At 47.7% G+C, this 8,535-nt stretch overlaps 1 protein-coding gene and 1 long non-coding RNA gene across 2 annotated transcripts in view; one reads left to right on the top strand and one right to left on the bottom strand.

Annotated features, from left to right (window-relative positions):
- The window catches only part of GGPS1 (geranylgeranyl diphosphate synthase 1), a 91,996-nt gene that overhangs the window by 4,980 nt on the left and 78,481 nt on the right, over nucleotides 1-8,535 (bottom strand). The gene's annotated exons all lie outside the window — the stretch shown is intronic.
- LOC108799799 overlaps nucleotides 1-8,535 on the top strand; it is an 18,133-nt gene that overhangs the window by 4,176 nt on the left and 5,422 nt on the right. Inside the window, exon 2 of the long non-coding RNA XR_001942047.1 lies at nucleotides 937-942. This is a non-coding gene — a long non-coding RNA (uncharacterized LOC108799799). The remainder of the gene's footprint in view (nucleotides 1-936; nucleotides 943-8,535) is intronic.

Raw genomic sequence — 8,535 nt, 5'->3', positions numbered from 1 at the left:
GTGACCCCACACTTATGGGCTCTTCTTCTTTTCTTGCATCAGCATCCCTCCTGATCTATTTTAATACTACTATAACTATTAATAAATAGTTGTATTATTTGTATTTGTTTTTATTGACTAATTCTTATACATAACCCTTTCCTTTAATCTTAATTGACAAGAATCTTCACTAAGATACCCGACTACCCAATCATGATGACCTCTGATGTGTTATACACTAATATAAGATGATGTTGTCTCGGGGTATATACACATGATCCTATTAGTATGTTTAAAAAAATATTTAGATTTGTATTCTGAAAGTTACATAATCCTGCCATATGTCCTTTCTGTATAATGAAATTCTCATCAATGAATCTCATCTTTAATTTTGGCCAGTCTCTCCCAAAAGCATAGTTACAGTTAGCCAGGTGGAAAAAATTACACAAGTCCATAGAGTTTATCCAATAGCTAAAAAAAAAAAAAAGCCAAAAATAGAAAGCCTCTATAAACACAATTCTAGTTGATCTATATGAAGCCAAAAAAACTCTAAAGCATTGTCCAATTTCCTCAAACAGGGTAATAAATCCTTCCTAATTCCCTGAGGTAAATCAGATATTTCCTGGATAAAGAATCTCTAATATTACTACCTATAAATGTTTTTCTGTAGATTGTGCCTCCGTTTTTATACATACACCAACAGGGAAAATAAAGAAACGGAAGAGCAAACAAAATAAAACAAAAAAATACAGAAAAAGGGATATAGGAAAAAGTACTGTATATACTCGAGTATAAGCCAAGATTTTCAGCGTATATGTAGCCCTGTACCCCCTTTTCCACTTACAGAGCTAGGTTATTTTTCTTTTAAATAAATATTAATGTAATTTTATTGGTATCTACCAGTAGCTGCCTCATTTCCCACCCTCGGCTTATATTCGAGTCAATACTTTTTCCCAGTTTTTTGTGGTAAAATTAGGTACCTCGGCTTATATTCGGGACGGCTTATACTCGAGTATATACGGTAATTCACCAGCACTTTTATAGTCAATACAATTCTTCTGTACTCCAAAGAAACATGTCCCCAATTGCATATACAGTACTTTACTTCTCTAATCCAAACCGCCATTAACTCTAACAATCAGGGCTCAGCTCTACGTGCAATTTAAAATTTTCCTATGTTATTGCTTAACTTATTCCAACCCTCCAAATCACACATCCTTCAAAGCCCAGACAACGGGGGGGGGGAAAAATGAAATACATTCCCCCCTCTTATTTTATATTTTATATAATTCGATGCAGAGCCTTCAATTACCAGTTATGTCTTATCTCCCAACATATACTCAAAATTCATCTATACCATACTTTCAAGAAATCTGTATGTCTATCATATGTACGTGGCATTAGTTTTTCCATTCTCATAAAGAGATTCCTCTCCCTGGTCCACTCCATAATGTCGGAAACTTGATCAGTCCTCCAGTATCTGGAGATCACTGCTATACCTGCCGCCATCAGACAACATATTAAATCTTTTTTATGTGTTTTAAATTGGGCCCGGGTAAACAGACAATAATGCAACCTCTGGGGTCTCAGGCCAGTCCACACCTGTAAGGTGCCTGCTCACCCCAAAGATCAATTGCAAGTATATTTAAATTTTAACATTTATATTTTATTTTGTGATGTAAAAGTTTAATATTATTGATTCTTCTCTCTACTTGTACTTCTCCCTCTCCTTCTTGCAGTCGTGTAAGCATTTCACTGCATATCATACTTGTACGATTATGTATGTGACAAATAAATAAATCTATCTATCTTGTCGTGGACTAGAGGTGGGCTCTATGTTAGAGTTGAACATTGGTACTATGAACTATCAGGGTGTTGCCTTCATATTGGCACAATATTGGAAAATTGGCATGAACTATCAGGGCGTTCGGCGGGCTCCTCGCCCGCCAAGCGCCCCCACAAGCCACTGCGCAACGCGCAGTGCCTTGCGAGAGCCCTGATGTACTATGTACTGTATATAATATTATTGTCTGTGCTGTATATTCACTGTCATTTCTTTTTTTTGTGTGTGTGTGAGTGGTGTCACTGGTGTTCCTCCTTCTGCGTTACCAGTGTTCCCGTTTTCTATTTTTACTTTTTTTGCCAGCAGCAGGTTCTTTTGTTGCCTCATTGCTGTCCCCCCTGCTGCGTCACCTGTGTTCCCTTTTTAAAAAAAAATATTTTTACTTTTTTTTCAGCATCAGGTTCTTTTGCTGCGTCATTGGGGTTTCCCGTTTTTTTTCTTTCATAATACAGTAAGCCATTGTACAACAGTTTATAGTGCACCAAGCACCACATTCAATAAAGTATTGCACCCAAGCAACGATTTCTGATCCCACATTCTCTAATAAAATTTTATAATAAGCCCAACAGCATGTCTGAAAGGCCAACAAGGAGACAGGCATGTGGTAGGTGCATATAATTTGATTTTTTTATGGCAGCGCCCATTCCTGCGCCCATCAAGAGTAACTGTGAGGGGTTACAGTGTGGAGGCACCAACACCAAAGGCCAATTTTTTCCCACACCTGTGTGACAGGTATATATAATTTGAATTTTTAGAGAAGGGTCTAATTCTGCACTCGTCAAGAATAACTCTGAAGGGTTATGGTGTGAAAGCACCGCCAACAGTAAGGGCCCAATTTTAAAGCACCTGTTGTTAATTTCAGCCAATGTCTGCAAAAGAGGCACCAGCATTTATCCAAAAAATCTCTAACCGTGTTCCGAGTGTCCTAAAATGTGGCCTCTTCATACAGGCTGCCTCATCGACCAGTTGTTTACAAGATTAAGGGAAAATAATTTACCGGCAATTTAAATGCCATTTTTTTCTTTAGAAATGTCAGTTTTGCTGCAGCAGGTTCTATACATCGTACAGATGTGCCACTTTACAGGCAGTACTATGGAGAACTATGAGGTGAGTGATTTTCACTCAACTTCATAGTTCGTGCCGACGTGTGACAATGAAACTGTCACACGTCGGCTCAATAAATCGGGAAGAGAGCGAACACATACCGTCGCTCGCTCACTTTTCGATCCTGTCCCTGCAGAGAGCTGTGACCGTCACTCATGGCTCCCTGCAGGGATTCCCCCCTTCCCGCTGACTGGAGGAACGAACGGCGGAGGGGGCGGGTACAGCTGGCTCTGCCTCTAGATAGGCAGAGCCAGCTGTCAATCACGCAGCTGGGTGGATTTCGACAGCAATGTCGGGACCCATATCGGCTGCGGCGGTCTCAGTATTCCGCGAGCTGTAGCTCGCGGTATACTAAGCTTTGGGTCATATAAGAATATAAGACTTCAAAAATAGGCACATTTGATTTTTCGACTTCTGGTCCCATAGACTTTCATTGAGTTGTAAGTTTGAGTTTTTCCATGTTCTAAAGTTCGAGTTAGAAACGAACTCCGGTGTGTTCAGCCCATCACTATCGTGGACACCATATATGTAACATGGTTCCCATTCCACTCCCACATCTCCATCATTTATCTGCTACCGATGGAGATACACTATATTGATAAAAGTATTGGGACGCCTGCCTTTACACACACATGAACTTTAATGGCATCCCAGTCTTAGTCTGTAGGGTTTCATTATTGAGTTGGCCCGCCCTTTGCAGCTATAACAGCTTCAACTCTTCTGGAAAGGCTGTCCACAAGGTTTAGGAGTGTGTCTATGGGAATGTTTGACCATTTCTCCATTTGTGAGGTCAGGTACTGTTGTTGGACGAGAAGGCCTGACTCGCAGTCTCTAATTCATCCCAAAGGTGTTCTATTCGGTTGAGGTCAGGACTCTGTGCAGGCCAGTCAAGTCATGAAATTAGAGTGCTGAGAGGCGCATGCGCGCAGGGATCAACTCCGCGCCACCCGGGCAAACTCCCTCTGCCATCGTTCTTCCAGCGGCACCAGCAGCTCAACCCTGCCTAACCGGAGCAAGACGTAGATCTCCTGCACCCTTTAGCCCGATGGTGAAGTCGGAGAAAGCTCCACAAACCCGCAGATCGGAGCGCGCTGTGGAGACCGCAAGGCGGCCTTCCAAAATGGCGCCCGCTCCACTCTCTACCCCGGACGAGGACAGCCGGCACTCGGTGGGGGACGACCCGGTGTCGCATGCAGACCCATGGCCCCGCATTTCGCTTGCTCTCCGCTCCCAGGATCCAGAAGGTGACTCGCAGATGCTCACCGGTTTCCGCGGCATTGTCCGGGAAGAGATCTCCGCGGCCTCCCGTAAGCTATCAACAGATCTGTCCACGAGAATAGAGACGTAGGCCGCAGGACCACCGCCATCGAACATCGAATTGATGACGCCACCCTAGTCCTGGACGACCATGAAAGGGAGCTGGCGGCTCTTCGAGACGAACTCGAGCAGCTCAAGGACAAGCAGGAGGACTCTGAAAATAGGGCCCGTCGTAGTAATGTCCGCATCCGGGGCCTCCCAGAGTCTGTCACCGACCTGCAAGGTTCTATGATGGCCTTCTTCCCGGAATTGGCGCCGGACCTCCCTCTGGACCGTTAGAGTTAGACCGCGTACACCACGCACTAGCCAAGCCGCGGCCCGATGGCCCTCCCAGGGATGTGGTCCTCAAGTTCCACCATTTCCGCTCCAAGGAAAGAGTCCTACAGGCGGCCCGCGACAAAGCTCCCCTCACCTTCCAGGTCTACTCGGACCTATCCCCCGCCACATTGGTGAAACGACGTGCCCTGAAGCCATACCTGATGTGCCTGAAGTCCATGAATGTTCGCTACCGCTGGGGATTCCCCTTCAAAGTTTTCTTCACATACCGAGATACCCCCTATCAAGCCTCGACTCCCACGGATCTCCGTTCCCTCTTCCAGGATTTGGGCTTCGCAATCCCACCGGAGGAACCCCCCCATCGCTCCGTTATTCCTCATCTGGCTGCGCTACCACACCGCTCCCCCTCGACCTCAGAACCGCCAAGGGCGCAACATTCCCCCTTGACGCCGTCCAGGATCCCCCGGCACCTGAAAGCCGATGCTCTCCAACCTGATGGCGACGGTTGACTTGCACCCCCCTGCCCGATATTTCTCCAAGGAGTCTCCAAGGAGTCTTCGTCTCGGCAGCCTGCATGCTGTCCCATGCCTAGACCGGATTGGTATGGTTTGCCCCACATGGTGGCTGGAATCGTTATTTGCACTTAACTGTTGGATTTTTTATTTTTAGGTTCTCTTACGGTTTTTTCAGACTTTTGAGTTTATACATGTGCGATGGATCCCGGGAGCCCACTCTAGGCGGTTTGCCTTCCGTGCTCTGCTACCTCCCTCCCGGCATCCATCCCACAGTTGGCTATCTAATGTGGACTTGTCTCTTTTTGCTCTAACTGTTCCCTGTAATTGTTGGTCACATCTAGGCCTGTGGTACACCTAGGCCCCAGATATGTTTCGGTGCCGAACACTAGTTTACTGCATTCCAAGACCCAACTGGTAAGGTCTACCTTTCTCCTACTATTAGATTCCTCTTTTGTACATGTTATGTTAAGAACTTATTTCCAGGTTTACCCCACACCCCCTATATCAATACCCGTGTAATGGATCCAGGGAGCTTATGTTCTGGCAGTACCATCCTGCCCCCCCTCCCGGTATCCATTCCAGGGCGTACTCTAAGATGTCGATGTGTGCCTTATTACCCTCATCATTCCTGACATTGCTCGTCACCGGTGCACCTACATTATTTGAGCCTGGGGAACGCCGGGGTGACGACCACGGTCCTACACTTCTCCCCCCCCCTCCTCCTTGCTGTATCCTCTGTATGGTGCCCATTCAACTCCTGATTAGGGAATTCCCTGCCCGAGTGGTTCCCTGTTGGCTCTCCCTGAATGTGCAGGGCCTCAACTCCCCCCAGAAGCGGACGAAAGCCTTTCGCTATCTCAAGTGTCCCCCAAGTATTTTGATGCTTTCTTCCCATCCGTATATCAAGCCAATGCCTCCACGAAAACCCGAGGTGTCCTCATAGCCTTCCATAAAACAGCGAACTTCATTTGCACTAAGCAGATAGCTTTCAACAATTGCTCCTCCAACATAACCTGGTGGACGTGTGGCGGGATCACCACCCCATAGGAAGAGACTACACTTTCTACTCTAACCCCCATCGCTCCCACTCTCGTATCGACCATGCCTTTCTCCAACGACGCTCCCTCTCTCTAGCTTCCTCCTCTCACATTCTCCCTATACCCTGGTCGGATCATGATGCAGTGCTCGTAGTGAGCTCCTCCGTTCTAAGCACGCCCCCCTCGCCCTCCTGGTCCTTGAATGAATTGCTGTTCTCGCTATCCGATATACTCACGGAAATCCGCATGCGAACCCTTGACTACTTTCAGCTCAACACAGGGTCGGTCCCCTCTGAATCGCTTGTCTGGGAAGCCTATAAGTCGGTCATACGGGGCCACCTGATTCAAATAGCATCTAAACGAAAGAGGGATCGCAACCAGCGCATTCAGAGTCTTGAGACAGAACTGGACCAGAGATCTCGGGCCTTTAAGTCCAACCCCACGACCACTAACCGTACATTACTGGCGTTGACGCGGGCTGCGCTTGACCTTTGCCTCACAGATAGGGCCGAGCGGTCCCTGCGTTGGACGAAACAGAAATTCTACGCGAAGGGCAACAAACCTGACTCTATGCTAGCCAAACGTCTGCGGACGTTTGATAGTGTCCCAACCCCAATCTCCCTCCGCACCAGACTGGCCACTCACACTAGTGACCCCACAAAAATCCTATCTGAATTCCGCCACCATCTATCCAAGATTTACTCGACCCCTTCCGCCTCCTCACTCGATACTATCCACGAATTTCTCTCCCGAATTACCCTCCCAGATATCCCACAAGCCAGTAGGGACCTCATGGAGTAGGAGATCTCTGCCATCGAAGTGCAACAAGCCATTAAGGCCTTCAAAACGGGTAAACGTCCGGGCCCAGATGGATGCCCTGTCCTTTTCTATAAAAAACTAGCAGAAGAATTATCCCCCCACTTAGCCTCCCTCTTTAATGGTCTCCTGAAGGGTGACTCCATGTCCCCACACATGCTCACAGCGAACGTTGTAATGATACCCAAGCCAGATAAAGATGCCCACTCCTGGACCAATTACCGCCCCATTTCCTTAATAAATGTAGACGTTAAGATCCTTTCTAAAATTCTCACCTCCCGCCTTAACCAATTTCTAGGGTCCCTGATCAAAAAAGACCAGGTCGGCTTCATGCCATCCAGACAGGCCGGGGATGGGGTCCGGCGGGCCCTACATCTGATGCACTTTTCGGGGTTCGGTACTCCGGCAATCTGATGTCACCTCACCTCCCTTTACTGCCCTGGCTCAACTCTACATTATTCCCACCTGGTTCCAATGACTCTCACTCGTTTGCATGGTGGTCCCGCAACTACCGTACCACTGTACACTCCCTCATCTCGCTCTCCGGTGTGAAATAGTTCCAGCAGCTCCGCACCAATAGATCCATCCCACTCCGGGAATGGTTCCGCTACACCCAAATAAGCCATTTTATTAATTCGCTTCTGAAAAACACCTCAGCTCCGTCGAGAATGACCCTATTCGAACACTGCTGCAACTCAGATCCGCACGCCCCAGGTGTCATCTCTTTGATCTACTCTTCTGTACTATCCTCCTCTTCTACCACCCTTGCCCCTTATGAGCGTCAATGGCATGAGGATTTGGGCAGATCCCTCACCCTTGAGGACTGGCAGCATACCTGGTCAGCAATAGCTTGTTGCTCCCGCAACGTACTCGCACTCGCGAACTCCTACAAAGTGATGTACCATTGGTATTACACGCCTGCCCGTCTGGCAAAATACATTACCTCCTACTCTCCACACTGCTTCCGGGACTGTGGCGCGTCGAGTACCATGATCCACATTTGGTGGACATGCCCCCGGGCGGCAAGTCTCTGGAATCGGGTCTACGATTTGCTCAATTCTCTTTTCCAACTCACCTTAACAAAGGAATCGTGCGAGGCATTGTTACTACAGCCAATTCCACAGTTGACGCGTTACCAGAAACACCTTGTGTCCCACATCTTTGTCGCCACCAAAATGACAATCGCCAGAGCGTGGAAAACTCCGACCCTGAGCTTCAGTGAAGTTAAAAACCGCCTGGATGATATATTGGTGAACGAGAAACTGATGGCGGTTCTGTCCGACACTCACGATCGCTTTCTACTGATTTGGCAACCTTGGATCGATTACTCCAAACCACCATTCTTCGATCCACAGCTTCTATCCATTTAGAGGCACTGTACTTCCCTCCTACCCCTGAACCCCCTTCCCAGTGTACTACCCTCCCCTGCCCTACCCCTCTTTTGTTCTTTCCCACACCTGACCCTCCCCTCCTTCTCCATTTCCATGTCCTCTTCCTTCAACCCCCTTATTCTTACCCCTACACTGATCTGTGCTGTTTGACGCCCTCCGTCTTATCTGAACCAGCTGTTCCGGGGTAGTGGGCCTTAAACCTCATCGGCCTCAGCTCCACGATACCCAGACACCGGACCTGATAAGCCCCGCCCGCC

The sequence above is a fragment of the Nanorana parkeri genome, unplaced genomic scaffold (genome assembly GCF_000935625.1).
Source record: "Nanorana parkeri isolate BGI_ZX_2015 unplaced genomic scaffold, ASM93562v1 scaffold1817, whole genome shotgun sequence".
Classification (NCBI taxonomy): domain Eukaryota; kingdom Metazoa; phylum Chordata; class Amphibia; order Anura; family Dicroglossidae; genus Nanorana; species Nanorana parkeri.
This window is presented reverse-complemented; position numbering and strand designations above follow the sequence as displayed.